Below are 14517 nucleotides of genomic sequence, written 5' to 3' on the forward strand. Positions count from 1 at the left end.
TACACCTCATCACGGTTAGCATAGTTAATATTTGAGTTCAGGGAACCCACATGGAACACTCATATCGTTAAAATAAACCCACCCGATTAACTGTGCCAGCCCGGCTCATATAATCAGCCTCTAAACGGATTACATATAACACACTTCCATTCATTTTTAAATTGTATTGAATTATATTGTTTTACGTTGGAATTGCTGTAAATATGTTGATTTGCAATTTCATGCCCTATGGAGCCAATGTCGCTCACCAACAAGACAGCCTTATATATAACAGGAAAAATCGAATTAAATTGAGACGGAATCCATTAATGTGGGCTACCAGTCTCGGACTTCGCGTCATGTAAGGGCTGAGTTTGTTGTCGTACTTTGCCTGAGCGGTTTTCCTCCGGGTGTACTTCGGTATTCCTTTCTGATCTCCTCAAAAACAATCATTTCCAAATTCCAACTCGATTCGGAATCTAAGAGCCTTGTTAAACAAAGTCGATTTATTTATTTCAAGGTCATTAGCTACGGAAAGACAAAATTTATCGCATGGAGTTGTTACACACTATTGTTATATTTTTTTTAATTCCCCATCCTTGATCATTTCCTCCATCTACTCTCCACAATGTGCTCATATTATGATGAGTGATTTGTTACTAAAGAAGAGTTGTACTTACAGTCTATACAGCCATTTATTGTGATCAAAGATACCTTGGGGCAGGCTCTTGAGTTGGTTGTCACTCAAGTACCTACAACACAACAGAACTGTCAACTAACCTCCCAACTATTTCTCAAAATGTTGAGGTAGGTCGCAATTCCGAACTCTCGTTGGCTGAAAAGATCTCCTACAAGCTATTTGTATTGTGAACACTGTAAGTATTATTAGTATTGTAAGTATAGCATGATTTTATACGGTTAGTATAGTAAGTATTCTAACTTTGTAAGTATTGTAAGCAATTCTTAGTACTGTATATATTGTATTGTGTGTCTAAGGCTAATAAAAATCTATAAACTAAAATCTCCTACAAGGCAGGTCATATTTAACAGATCGCAGTGCAGTGCACCGCTAGAACCTTCTGACCCTGTTTTATACAAATGATATAACCTACAATCATGGCTAATATTTTCTGAGGTAGATACGAAAATAGTGTTAGACTGATGTCTAGAACCAGTCGCCATAAGCTAGTGCTGTCATTGCGAATTTTTGGAAGCGCCCCTCCCCCCCCCCCCCCCCCCACCCCCCCCGCCTCCAAATCCACTGGAATCATTCGGATCGGTCTACAAACACAGCACCATGACAACATTGCATGGAGTCGAGGAGGCGGGGACATATTTGGTGTTCAGTTTTAGAAATCGTCTCAACATTTCTGGCCAGGATTGTAGCTCAGAAAACACGTGTATGACTTAGCTTAAAGAGCATCTGACCGGTGTGCGTCAAAAAGGATTCGACATTCGTCGCGGACAAAAAAAATTTTTTTTCCTTTGTTCCATGCTTGTGCCGGCAGAATAAAGGTTGCTTTTTTTAACTACGCCCCACACGTTCAATTTTTTTCACAAAAACAACTTAAGAGACCTCATTTAACTTGAATACATAAGTTTAAGACGAACATTTTCAAGAAAATCTTTGATGTGATCGACATCAACCTAAAAGAAGCTAAGAAATCCACGAGTTCAAGACTTCTACCAGAGTTGTGAATGAAAAAAGTAATTTTATGACGTTACAGGACGAAAACAAGCTGCTTCGTACCAAAACGAGGCTGCGCCTCGTGCACATCTAAGAAAGTGTGTCCCACAGACGCTGTCGCGTCTTAAATATATGTTTTTAGCATCATCAGGTTTTTAAGAGCTCCCTCGTGTGGGTGGACCGGTGAGGGTGGGACTCTGCAGAGGCTCTGCGCCCAGTAACTCTACCCCAATGATGGGGGTAGGGGGGAGCAGAGACGGAGGAGCATTTTGCTTAAATTATTTTTCATTTTTTTTGTTGTTGTTGTTATATTAACATGTTAAAAGGCGCGTTTTTATTCGTGTCTACTTCAAATGGACGTATCTGGCACTGTAAATTCCACTTAAATGTTAAGAAATCTGTGTTCTTGCCCCCCTTTAAGGGGGCAATACACCTAAATTTGAATGAAATTTGAAGAGGTTTTAAGAAGGGATAGAGGAAAGAAAATGATTTTTGGAACACTAACAGACAGTTGATACCCACGCAAGAGCACCCCAGGTTGCTAGTGGACTAACTTGGTATCCGTCAATTAATTATTAACTACACATTCCAATTTTAAAACTTCGCTAAATCCTCAAAATTTCTTATATCTCTTTATTTTACCAATCTTTCTAGAAAAAAACTACTCCTTCCTGAATAAACCCAAAAATCACCCAAAAATTCACAAAATACCCCACAACACAGATTCACGATATGATGATCCACGATAGTTTATGGATTGCTTGAAACGCGAACGAGATATTTCCATTAAAGCCATGTCAAGTGGCGAAAAAATGGCGCTCAGGTGAAACTCCCACTTAATAGAAATGTTTTATAAGAATTGAATTGAAATAACATCAATCGAACAGTGCCGGAATGACACCGTGGTATGGGTGTGGATGAGTTAATGCTGTTCTTGTAATGCTCACTGCTGGTATTTTTCAACTTTACTTCATCAATTAACTTGTAATTCATGTTGAGGTCATATGAAATCCACTTTCCTCAACACTTTACATTTTTAGCTTTTATTTGTTGACAAAATGAAAAGCCATTTTATGTGGAACTTGTTTTTGAATGGTTTTCTTTTGACGCCTGCTGTATTCGAGTCATGTGAAACCATTAGCAGAAAGGATGAAATTGACATGATGTTATCTTTCTTTGCAAACCCAACGAGAATATTTAACCAAATTACTTAAAATGCTGTTTGCTGTGTTCACAGATCATATTTTAAACTGATACAGATTGATCTGTGTTGGATGCCTAAGCTGTAAATTAAAGTTGTTGAAAATTTTAGGCCGCGCCTCATTCCCCGAATTTACGAGCTAGTCTTAGCCCTTACAAAAATGCTAGCTGATATTTTTTCGCATGATTAATGACATGTTCGCCCCTTCGAAAACGAAAGGAATTAGTTTTCTAATGTTCTGAAATTGTGAGTTGATATTTTACCAAACGGAAACTTTAGAAGTTCTTTACAACTAAATCTGTATTTCTGAGTGACGATTAAGGCTTTCAGCAGATCTAGATATCCACCGAAGTGAACTGTTGGGTCAGGCCCCTAACAAGATCCTAAATAGGATGTAATGACAGGCAGAGCTCGAGGAGATTAGTTTGTAGTTACTAGTAAATTTCTCGAAATAAGCTTTACAGTTGTTATAGCCAGAAGAATCATTTGTCTTGTTGTTGTTGTTGTTGTTGTTGACGGAAGCGAATCGCCAAACGCTCGCGGGTGTTTTTATTCGAGGGTCGTGTATCAATAAAAATCGGTGGTAATAAGGACTTCTAGAAAGATCTAAACCAACTGAGGTTTGTCGGTCAACAAATTTTCGCAAACTGGCAGGTCTTTAATGACGTTTTGTCTTTAATCTGAAGTATTCTTCATCAAACGTCTTCTTTTTCTTTAACCAATGGAAGATCTATACATGTTCAATTGTTTTCTTCAAAACAACTCAAGAAATTCAATTTACATTCAATTAAATTCCCTTAATTTAAAATTGACGTAACAGTAATCTCAGATCATGGTCAACGTGTTGCAGTACTTCCTTAATGGTGTCTTTTTGCTGTTTCTGTAATAGTCGTAGTTAGAAAATGGTATGTGGGTCTGTCAAATTACTTTCTGAAATTAAACTCTTTTTTACGGGAAAGACACTTTATGTTGTTTTGCTTTTATTTCTTGAAAACATAAAAAGTATTTTACGTCAACGTGTTTTTGAATGTTTTTTTTTTCTTTTTTTTTTTTTGACACCTGCTGCATTCGTGTCCTGGTGAAACCAACAGCAGAAAGGATGCGGTATAGCGGAATAGGCTAAAGCTACTAAAAGTGACTTAATTTTACACCGCTTACTTCATTTAATTACGTTTAATATCATAGCTTTTCATAGTGATCATCACCAGCGTTAATGTAAGACTATATAATAATGCGACTTTCGGTTGTATTTGCATTAAATTGAAGAGAGTGTGACATGGCCTGACATGGCCCATTTAGCTTCTGTCTGGAAAAGTGTCGTTTTTTTATGTATTGCAAGCCTTTTAGAATTATTATTTCTAAATTTTCTCTGAAAAAAAAAAAGCTCTTGCTAGATTAGCCTGATTCTCAGACGGTCCAAGTCGCTCGCGGCCGCACACTCTCACCCTTCCCTATTACTAGAGCTGCTTTCCCGCATACTTATAAATCGGGCAAAAGAAACTGTGTTTAATCGGTGGAGGTACTGTCCATAACTGATACCTGCAACTCAGAAACTTTGAAAAATTGTCCAAGCTGCGTAGGTCTGAGGTATTGACGCAGGAACCGGTCATTGTGGTTGAGCAGCCTGTCATTGAGCTCTTGAATAAGATGATCAACAAGGGGCAAGTAGAGGGCTCTGTACCAATACTGCTGTGGTGAAACGGCAGGTACGTTGGCTCGGTTACACCTTGTTACTGTCTATTTTTAATAAAGTGTTGTTGTTGTTATGCTGGATTGCAGATATCTTTGGCAGGCTAGGCTCGATTTTGCAACCTGCTGCAAACCCCTTGGCACGCTCAAACAGTTCACTCCAAACCGTTTGGTCACTTCTCTCCTCTCTTAATACACTGATGACCACCTTTGACTCCTTGGCTGCCCAAATGAGGTAGATTGACCTTGTAGCATGGTGGATAGTGCGACTGTATTTGAAAGGACATGCTCTGTTGCACATACTGCAATTGAAAAGTCGAACTGCAGGATGGAGCTCACGTGCCCTCTCGCTTTATTGTCTCCATCCTCTACAAGGCTCTCTAATGCCTGTACTACTACTGGAAAGGCTGTTCTGAAGGTATAAAACGAGTCAGCCCTGCTTGCCCATCGTGTCTCACACAGGCTTTGCAGCTTGGAGGACCGTTCCATCTCAAATCTTACAGCCGCGTCTCGAGACAAACACTCTTAAACGCTAACAGTCTCTTTGCAGACTAATGAAACGCAAAAGCTATCTGGTGTAGGGTTCCGAGCATGTTTCTCACTAAGGGCTCCTAATACAAGCATGTCCAATTGCCAAGTTCAAGGAGTGAGCCTTACAATGGACATAAACTGCGTCTGGTACGCAATGCCTGATAATTGCTTGGATACCTCTGTGAATCCCTGCCGTGTTTGCCGCCCCACCATGGCCCTGTGCGCGCATGCGGTCGATATCCAGGCCATATCCCTGCTGGATCTCTAGAAACCTCTCGGCTTCCGCCTGTCCTGTGGTACTGTTAGCTTGTACAATCCCAAGGAACTCCTTCCGTACCTGCACCTTTCTGTTGTCCTCTCGTGGGCGCACAAAACGAACGCAAATAGAGATTTCCGCCATGTGTATGCGAAATAACACGCTTTATTTAGTTTGCTTGCTGATTGACCAATTGAAGTCATTGATAAGCGTTTTTTAATTGATCAGCTTATGTCCGTTTTACTTTCTTTCTAACATTTACAGGCGCACAGCTGTCCAAGCCGCCGTAAGTCAACTAAATTTTCGGGCACAAAACTATTTCAAATTTCTATAGTAACATTTGTTTCCTTTGTTATCCTTTCAGCGTTTGTAAATATATAATATTAAAAGCCATTATTTTATTTTTCAAAATAAAACGCTGATATAGCGGGTATTCGCTATTGAATAATAAGCAAAAGAAAATACGGTCTTCCGAAAATTCTTATTAAGCCCGTGCTTATATTAATTAATGGCTTAAAGGCTGGCTACGCCCCTGCCTTGTGTCATTCCTTGTAAACATACATACTTCCCCAGGTATTTTTCATTGCTAATACGTTGCTTTTGGCATTGCAAAGGTTCAGGTCCAACTTCACCTTCACCAAATTGAGGGCCACTAGTTATTCAGTTGAAGTACTGTCACGTGTTACCCTCTTTAAATAAAGTTGATGGATTGATTGATTGATTGATTGATTGATTGATTGATTGATTGATTGATTGATTGATTGATTGATTGATTGATTGATTGATTGATTGATTGATTGATTGATTGATTGATTGATAAGTTCGACGTCGGTATTCAATTCAATTTATCTGGTTGTATTTCGATCGTCTAACACGTTCTATCGGCCTCAGATACGTGTGCAGGTCGTCTTTTGGACAAACGTCGATCTTTTCGTGACTCGAACTGTCAATGAATAACATTTTTCCCTTAAATTCTGCTGACCCAAAGATTTGTATTTGTTCTGAATTCGGTTCGACGTTTGATTCAACGACTAAACAGAAGGTAATTCAGATCCGGGCCTAATTTTTTTTCTTTTTCTCAAAATTCATGCTCTTTTGTAAATTGGTCTTGTTCATACTTTTATTCAGACATCAGTTTTGAAATGGAACTATTGTGCTCCGTTTTCGGTTTTGGTTCACACTATAAAGAGAGGGTAACCCTCCTAGAACGGTCATAAGATAACCCTCCTTTACATGTGTAGGGTTATCCTTAGGGCTATGTCTGCCAAAAAAGCCGCGGAAACCTGAAACCATCGCTTCGAAATCGACGCCGCTGAATTCACACTTCGTATTTTACTCTTTGATATATTTGAGAAACAGTTCAACGGTTTCGGGTTGGTCGATTGGCCGCTTTTCTTTTTTCTTTCGATTTATTGCATGGCTGATCAAGTACGGCTCCAGAACAATCACATCATCAGGGAATGATATTTTCCAGTCGCCAAGCTGTTGCCCTCGTTCCGGTTTGGATTCGCCGCTCTGACAACATAGCTGACCGAAATATTTCTCCAGATTTATACCCGCGCGAAGCCATGTAACAGTAATCTGATCGCTCTAAATTTGACCCTTCAAGGAGGGTAACCCTACCTTGAGCGTTGACATGGCTTAAACAAACAAAAATGTAGACCCTTCTAGACCCTCTCTGTTTGCTCGGGTTACCCTCCTCCTAGGGTAACCCTACCTTGCATGTAAACGAAACCGGAAAAAACATTGGGGAACCCTCCTGGAAGGGTAACCATTCCATTAGGGCTACCCTCCCTCCATGTAAACAGACACTAACATGGCATATTTCGGTTTAAAAAGGATGTTGTTCCACAAATAACGTGACAAAAATGACTCTTTTGATAAACCTTTTCCCCTCTATAGTAGAACGAACAAAAAATGGCGTTTCTTAATAGCTTACATCACCCAAAGGTCTACTGTGAAACCTTTTATCTTAGTTTCAGGACAAATTTAAATCAAAACGGAACAAAAGTAACGTTTTCAAAATCCCCGGACGGCAAAAGCAACTTGGTTAAATTCTTAGGTGTACGAAGGTGAAAACTGCCTTTCAAAATTATATTCGTATAACGTTTTATCAGTTTCCCGCAGAACTTTAATTTTCTTCAGCATTGGCACAGGCGTTACTGGTTTCTTCTTAGGATTTGAGTGTACTTTCCCTTCCTTTCTCCACCATATTTTGGTCTACCTTGCATTTTTTGTTTTGATAACTTAACCACACAGGGTTTTTACCATAAACTTCAATGATAGCAAACATTTTGCGAAACATATTTCTTGTAGATGGCTACACGTGATCCGTTTCAGGCTTTAGTGCTTGCATGCGTAGCAATTTGAAAACGACACACCATAGCATCGTATTTTATTGTAAGCATTTGCCTTACACATGAAGCTTATTTCCAACTTAACTGACGTACATTTTTAATTAGCTACATCTGAATCGATCAGCAAAAAGTAGTCCATGATCTGTGCATTTCGACAAGCGGATACGACCGTAAAATAAAGTAATCCATTCGAAAAGTGGGCTGGCGCACTGTTGATAGAGACTTTGGATTTGCGGAATGGACAATATTACAGTCCATTATAATTATCTGAGATAACCACGTCAAGCTGAAAGATTTATTCTACAAAAGCCAATGTCCTAGGCATTAAAACAAATAGCTTCGTATTGAGTAAGTTTTATTCTATTTTATCAGCTGCTATTCCTTGCTCTTCATTGTTCCTTTTATGTTCTGAAACACGTGGACGGGTTCCATCGGCTTCCATAAAGAATTAATGAAAACAAAGTTCGCTTTAATCTGTCCAACATATCGTTTCCGTTGATTTTGGTTCTGTTGTGCGTGTGAGAGTTTGAGGAAGGGTGGGTTGGAATGTAGGCGTTTAATTAGCCGGCATTGTATAGTAACTCGAGTATTGTTAATCACTCGTACAATTGCAGAACGAATGAAGCTCATCAGTCCGGAAACTTAGTGTAGATTGTTGCCATCTCAAATTTCATGAGTTTTTTATGTTCTGAATAATCTTGTATTTATCGAAATGCTGTATCTACGCAGTCGCGCGCCATGTTTTAGTCGTAAATCCCTAGAATGTGATGGAATTGAATTGAAAAACGGGCGTGGTTCCTTCCTTTCCTTTTTTAGTTAGAAGAAGGAAAGAAACCCATTTAAGTGCAGCTGTCTTCTCGGCTGCGGTTAAGCCTGGTTTACACGTACGCCGCAAGCATAAGCATAAGCACAAGCGTAAGCACAAAAAACCTACGTGTAAACCGGTGCGACGCAAGCATAAGCGCCTCGTGCTTGTGCTTGTGCTTATGCTTGCGTCGTCCCGGTTTACACGTACGACGCAACGACGCAAGCATAAGCATGAGCGCAAGGAAAGGAAAATGAAAAACGGTGACAAGTTGTCAGCGTACAATCTAGTTACTCATGCGCGGAGTTGCCATTTTCCGCCATGTTGGAATCAAATCTCGCACCAAAAGGCAGCCCGGCTGCACGATTGCGCCAAATTTGTTTGCTTCTGCGCTTGCGTACGTCACGTTATGCTTATGCTTATCACACGTGTAAACATCCTTGTGCTTGAGCTTATTCTTATGCTTGCGTCGTACGTGTAAACCAGGCTTTAAAGATGAGTATTTTCCTTGATCAGGTTATTAGAGCGGTTACCAAAAAGACTCCGATAAAGTTGCCTTTTGGTGGACGACAATCACAGAAAAGCCGTTGAAATTATTTTTTTTTAATTCTGAGAGCATTTCAAGGCAACAGAATCAAGAAATAGGTAGTTTTATCCGCTGAAAGATAGTAAACTTTACGAAAGTTGATTTCCAAGCCAGTTTATCTAGAAGAATGGGCATTGTTTGGATGAAGCCGTATTTTTGTAACATTTTAAATCGCTACCCGCGTCGTTAATAATTTTGCAAAATCAGCGATGCGTGCAAGTGAGCAAATTATCAGCGAGGTTTCCGGTGAAGCTTGCGAGAATTTCTCCAAATACCTTAGGTTTTCTCTGAAACTAGGACCGGCGAAGTAAGCCTACTGCGCCGACTAAGATCTACTTTGAAAAAACTCGCCATGAATGTAAAGTTAGGGAAAAACAGGAGTTTACCGGTAGGATTTGTCCTGGTGTGTCTTTGTATGACACACCAGGACAAATCCTACCGGTAAACTCCTGTTTTTCCCTAACTTTACATTCATGGCGAGTTTTTTCAAAGTAGATCTTAGTCGGCGCAGTAGGCTTACTTCGCCGGTCCTAGTTTCAGAGAAAACCTAAGGTATTTGGAGAAATTCTCGCAAGCTTCACCGGAAACTTCGCTTTCCACCATTTTTGTAATGTTTATACGACGCACGCGAAGAGTAATGACGAAAGCACCAAATTCAATATCCACCAATCAGCATTTTGCATCGAGTTTCTCGATGCAGATATTCAAATTCCTAAGACATCACTGCAAGCTTTCCTTCTTCCCTCCCCTCCTCCCTTCTAAAACTCGCTCGCGCAGGCTATATAATGGATATGGGGTCTTATAAGTGTCTGGTCAGTTGATGTTTGTTTACGAAGATGATGAACATCACAGAACTTCATGCTGTAGAAATCTTCCTCTGGCGGGTGCAATTGGTGGTTGAAACAGTTCTCAGTAATGAAGTAAAGTAGTCATCCGGTGATTTATAATGGTAATTGAACTGAGTGGAGTGCAATTTGGTCTGAAATCATATGCGTGATTTCAAAATCGAACGAGCGCGCAGCGCGAGTTTTATTTGAACTCACAAGTATGATTTCAGACCAAAATTGCACGACACAAAGCTCGATTACCACTTTATTACACCTATTTTGAAATCACATAGTTTGTTTGTCAATATTAATATTCTATTTTTGCTACATGTACTTCATTTCCATTTTGATGGGTTAAAGAGAGGATAAGATTTAGAGCAAAAAATGGTACAATTTAAGAATAAATCGCAATGTTGAGAGCCAATCAGATTGCAAGGATCATCAGTGATTTCAAAATGGGTGTAATAAATAAGTTTACAACGTCGGCTGCAGGTACTCTGGTGAGTATCACATATAGAGTCCGTATGCCAGAAAGCAGCAACTCGACCATGCTTTCTAAGTAAGCAACTGAAAACGTGCTCAACTACCATGCAATTATTTGCTGCTTTTCTATACAACCTGTATCCGGCCAGTCGTAGAATATGTATGCCCAGTCTTCCATCATGCTTTTGCCGCAATATTTGTCTGATGACATAGAAAGATTACAAAAGCGCTCGCTCCGTATAATGTGCCCGAATGCCTTGTGTAATCCCAACCTTATTTTGCAGAACGCAAGCGATGAGTAATCCTCTGTTTAGAGAAATCGTACAGGATAAAAGTCACAAAATTCATAGCCTTCTGCCCCTACGAAACACCAGTACAGGCTACACGTGCAGCAAGAGGTTCCGCCTTTCAAGAAGACTTTGATCTTAGATGAGAGCAGAAGTATTTCTTAGTAATTTTCTTAAATTATTTTTTAGGCCTAGATGTGTATAATTTCATATTTTTCCATTAGTTCTTTGTGACATGTTTAATAACCAAGCCACTTTGTTCAAATCGAAATTTCTAGACCTTAAACTTCGAAGATAAATAAAGATAAGATGACCAACATGACAAATTAGTTCCCTTAGCTGTCCGAAAGTGCGTAAAATACGTGCGCCAATACTCAAACAGCAACTAGCCGAATAATTTCGTGCATCGACATTTCCTCTCGTGACGTCATCTTTCATCTCAATTTCATCCTCTATTACTTACGTGTGTGTAAACAGCTGTATCTTAAAGCAAACTGTAGAAACTCTCCTGGCATCGTGATGAAACTTTTTTTCATGTAAACTCCACGAAGGGATAACATGACGTTGCGTTCTACTCGGCTCAATATTCCATGTGGTTAGCCGAAATTAATTTTTGAATTGTAATGTCAGCAAACAAAAGCAGGAACTGATTGCGCTTGAAATAAACCAAATTCTGTTTTTTTTTTTTTAGGATTACAACTTAAATTGGCATGGCTAGTACTTTCTGCCTATACCTTCGATTCGAATGCTAAAAAGAAAAGAAGAGCTTTTAAAATGCAGTTTGACTTTTCAGAAGTTCAGGATTTTGGGGATCGGAGCTTTCAAACGTGCGTCTATCCACAATGAGTCATTTTCAGCCTCACGCTTTTCGGTCATACAAGTTTGTTTAAAAGTAAAGTTGGCTTACGATGTTGAGCCTTAGCTTCTCAGAAGGAGTGGGAGGTCCAACCACTTTCGAGCAACCAAAAGATCATGGGGAAGACATTATCATAAGATCATATTACAGCCCTACTTCTCCTTGCCAACACGTCTCTTATATGGACACCTCTGTTAAGGAAAGTTTTCCAGCTTTGTCACGGCGAAATCTTCACAAATTCCCAATTAAATGACCTCTATAATAGGGATTTCCTCCATTATGGATAACAGACGCTAAATGAGGACCCAAGTGAGCAAATCTCATAGCCTCCTTAAAACGGACCCTAAATTCATAACAATCGAGTGCGGCCAAAAGTGAAGTTATAAAGGGAGATTTTAGGGGAAGTCCTTGTTAGCAACCTTCTAGCTGCAAATGGTGAATCCAAATCGACTAAGAAGCCATGTTATCGCACCCTCAGTTATTTTTTAAAGAGATTAACCATTGATGCTCAGTAGAAGATCACAAACCACTTTCATTTGTTATAATGAAATTCATTTACTGCATGTCCACAACAGTTGAAAATATTGAAAGTTTTTTTGTTCATGAAATTGTACTGTACATTCTCTCCATTCTTGAATATAAATATTGTGCTCTGTCAGAAATACATAAGACTTTTTATGTACTTTGTGATAAACCTGTTACCACTTGTTGAGGTAAGGTGTAAGGTTTGCTAGGTGGCCCATTCCGGCAACTTTTTAAAAATTTAAACATGAATTAGTAACAGTGTGGATGAGATAACGTGCAATAAGAACTACAACCATGGTACCATTTTAATGATAACAATATTCATATACACATTAAAATGTTTATTGAATAATAATGGTGAAGTCTAAACCAGTTTAGCCTTGAAGTACACTTAATGGGAGGGTCCAGGGCGAAAATATTTAAGGAAAACACCTCAAAATGTTATTTTCTGATTCTCAATACCTTTCCTCGTGCTTTTAAAAGGGATATTTTGTGTAGGAGAACACAATTTGATCTCTTTGATTTCTTTGCACAAAATAGTGTATGGCACCTGGCACAAAATAGTGCTATGCTCAGGCACTGGGTACCAAAATATGTAATAATCGGTACACATTTAATAAACCGGACACAGATTTCATCATGTACAGGCATGTGTTCTTCGTGATTACTGCTTCATCTAGCTTTTTACCTTTGTGCTAAATGCTATGCATGATACTGAAAAGGCGGCACGAATGAAGACGATAGGGGAAGATTAGGGTGGATTGTGCAAAAACCTGTACTGTGTTAGGTAAAATGTACTGGAATAAACGAAAAACACGTGAGAACAGGTAAACGGTGGCTCCTTCGGTGCCAGAAAACAAGGTCCCGACCTTGTTCTCGGCCAAAGACATCGTGCCCGAATTCTTTCGCGGACTCAGGACTTGTTACTGAAGGGTGCGTTCACATTAGTTGCCAGCAAGAATCATACTCGGGCAGGGAACAATAAAGAAATGGATAGCTATAGCACATAACCTAACTTGCATCAGGAATTAAAGATAAACAAGGCAATTATTGGTGATAACATATAGACACCTGGGGCCATATTAACGAGTCTCTCTGAAGTTGAGGTGTATACTTGTTAGTAATGGTCTATTATTAGAAAACAACAGTTATGATGGATCGTAACTTAGGAGAGCCTCGTGTATTGGGCCACAGAATTTAACTGTTTAGCTGTTTTATTTTAATCCAGACACCAGCCCGAACAGAAGCTGTCAATTTGCTTTGGTGATTGAAAACAGTGCGAATAGTTACTCTTAATTGTAGCCGAGATTTCATTTGTTTAACTACAAAAAATGTTACGACAAAAATCGTTCGTTTTCTGTTCTTGACCCTGCGCCAGATGCCTCACCATAGTTTTTTTTCTTTATTTCTTTCTTTCTTAAATGCATATCCATAATCAGGGTAATTTTGATTTTCAGGTTTAAATTGTGGATTTTTCTTCGACGGCGAGAAAAAAAAAGGCCTAATCTTGTATCGGACGGAACAATTAAAGCCTCCCTTGGTGTCTTGGTACGTCTGTACGCTGTGCGTTATGCAGATATGTCAGTTTTGTTGCTGTTAAACAGCAAAGCGATTAATGTTAAATTTATGAAATGCAAAGGCCAGATCTATACATCATTAAAAATAACATAATATGTTGAAACAAAACGTTATGGAGAGTTGTTATAACTAAAAACTCTTGATATGTTGATATTATTTTAAATTCCACAGGTTCAGTTCTTGCCTCCATCTTCTCTCCTTTCGGAAGTCCTTATGGGATTACTATTGATATTTTACTACAGAAGGGTTCCACTTACAGGTACTGCAGATTGGTATTGTTATCAAACACACCCTGGGGCAGGTCCATCAACTGGTTGCTTGTCAAGTTCCTAACAAAAAATAACCATAACTTGTTGTTATATTAAACGTTAATTTTGAAAGGTTTTTAATTATTAGATAAAGCAGGCGAACCTTATTGTTCAAATATCTTTGTTTTCTTGAAGTTTTGGCGATCCTGTTGGATGACCAGCTTTGATTGTAAGTGCCAATGTACGGAATAAAATTTCTACATTACCACGACTAGCATGCAGCATAGTAATTATATAATTGACTTGTAATTTTAAAATCATGTCTTTGTTCCGACTTGATGAACGTGAGTAATAAAGCCTCTCTAGTCCGTAAAGGAGGGGGGGGGGGGGGGGATCTAACCGAGGTGACTTTCAACCTGCATGAATAACTTTGTTAATATTAATTTGAACAATCGCCATGAAAACTAATCCTGCCGACTTTTTTCAGAAATTCATCTAGGAACAATTTAGTGTGGTCAGTTAGTGTTCATTGCCTTCACATTGACGTTACCAGGGTACTAAATTTTTAACAAACAGTTGTTTTTTTGCCTTTTATTTTTTGTCTCTTGCAGACAAAATAAAT

The 14517-nt window shown here is 39.0% G+C and overlaps 1 long non-coding RNA gene across 4 annotated transcripts in view; it reads right to left on the bottom strand.

Moving 5' to 3' along the window:
• Positions 1-270: 270 nt before the first annotated feature.
• Positions 271-14517, bottom strand: part of LOC146449121 (uncharacterized) — a 30939-nt gene continuing 16692 nt past the window's right edge. For all 4 annotated transcript variants that reach the window (XR_014860745.1, XR_014860747.1, XR_014860748.1 and 1 more), the window contains 2 exons: positions 13905-13976; positions 271-731 (listed from right to left, as the gene is read on the bottom strand). This is a non-coding gene — a long non-coding RNA (uncharacterized LOC146449121). The remainder of the gene's footprint in view (positions 732-13904; positions 13977-14517) is intronic.

Source organism: Pavona decussata, unplaced genomic scaffold (genome assembly GCF_977016875.1).
Source record: "Pavona decussata unplaced genomic scaffold, jaPavDecu1.1 SCAFFOLD_640, whole genome shotgun sequence".
In the NCBI taxonomy this organism is placed as follows: domain Eukaryota; kingdom Metazoa; phylum Cnidaria; class Anthozoa; order Scleractinia; family Agariciidae; genus Pavona; species Pavona decussata.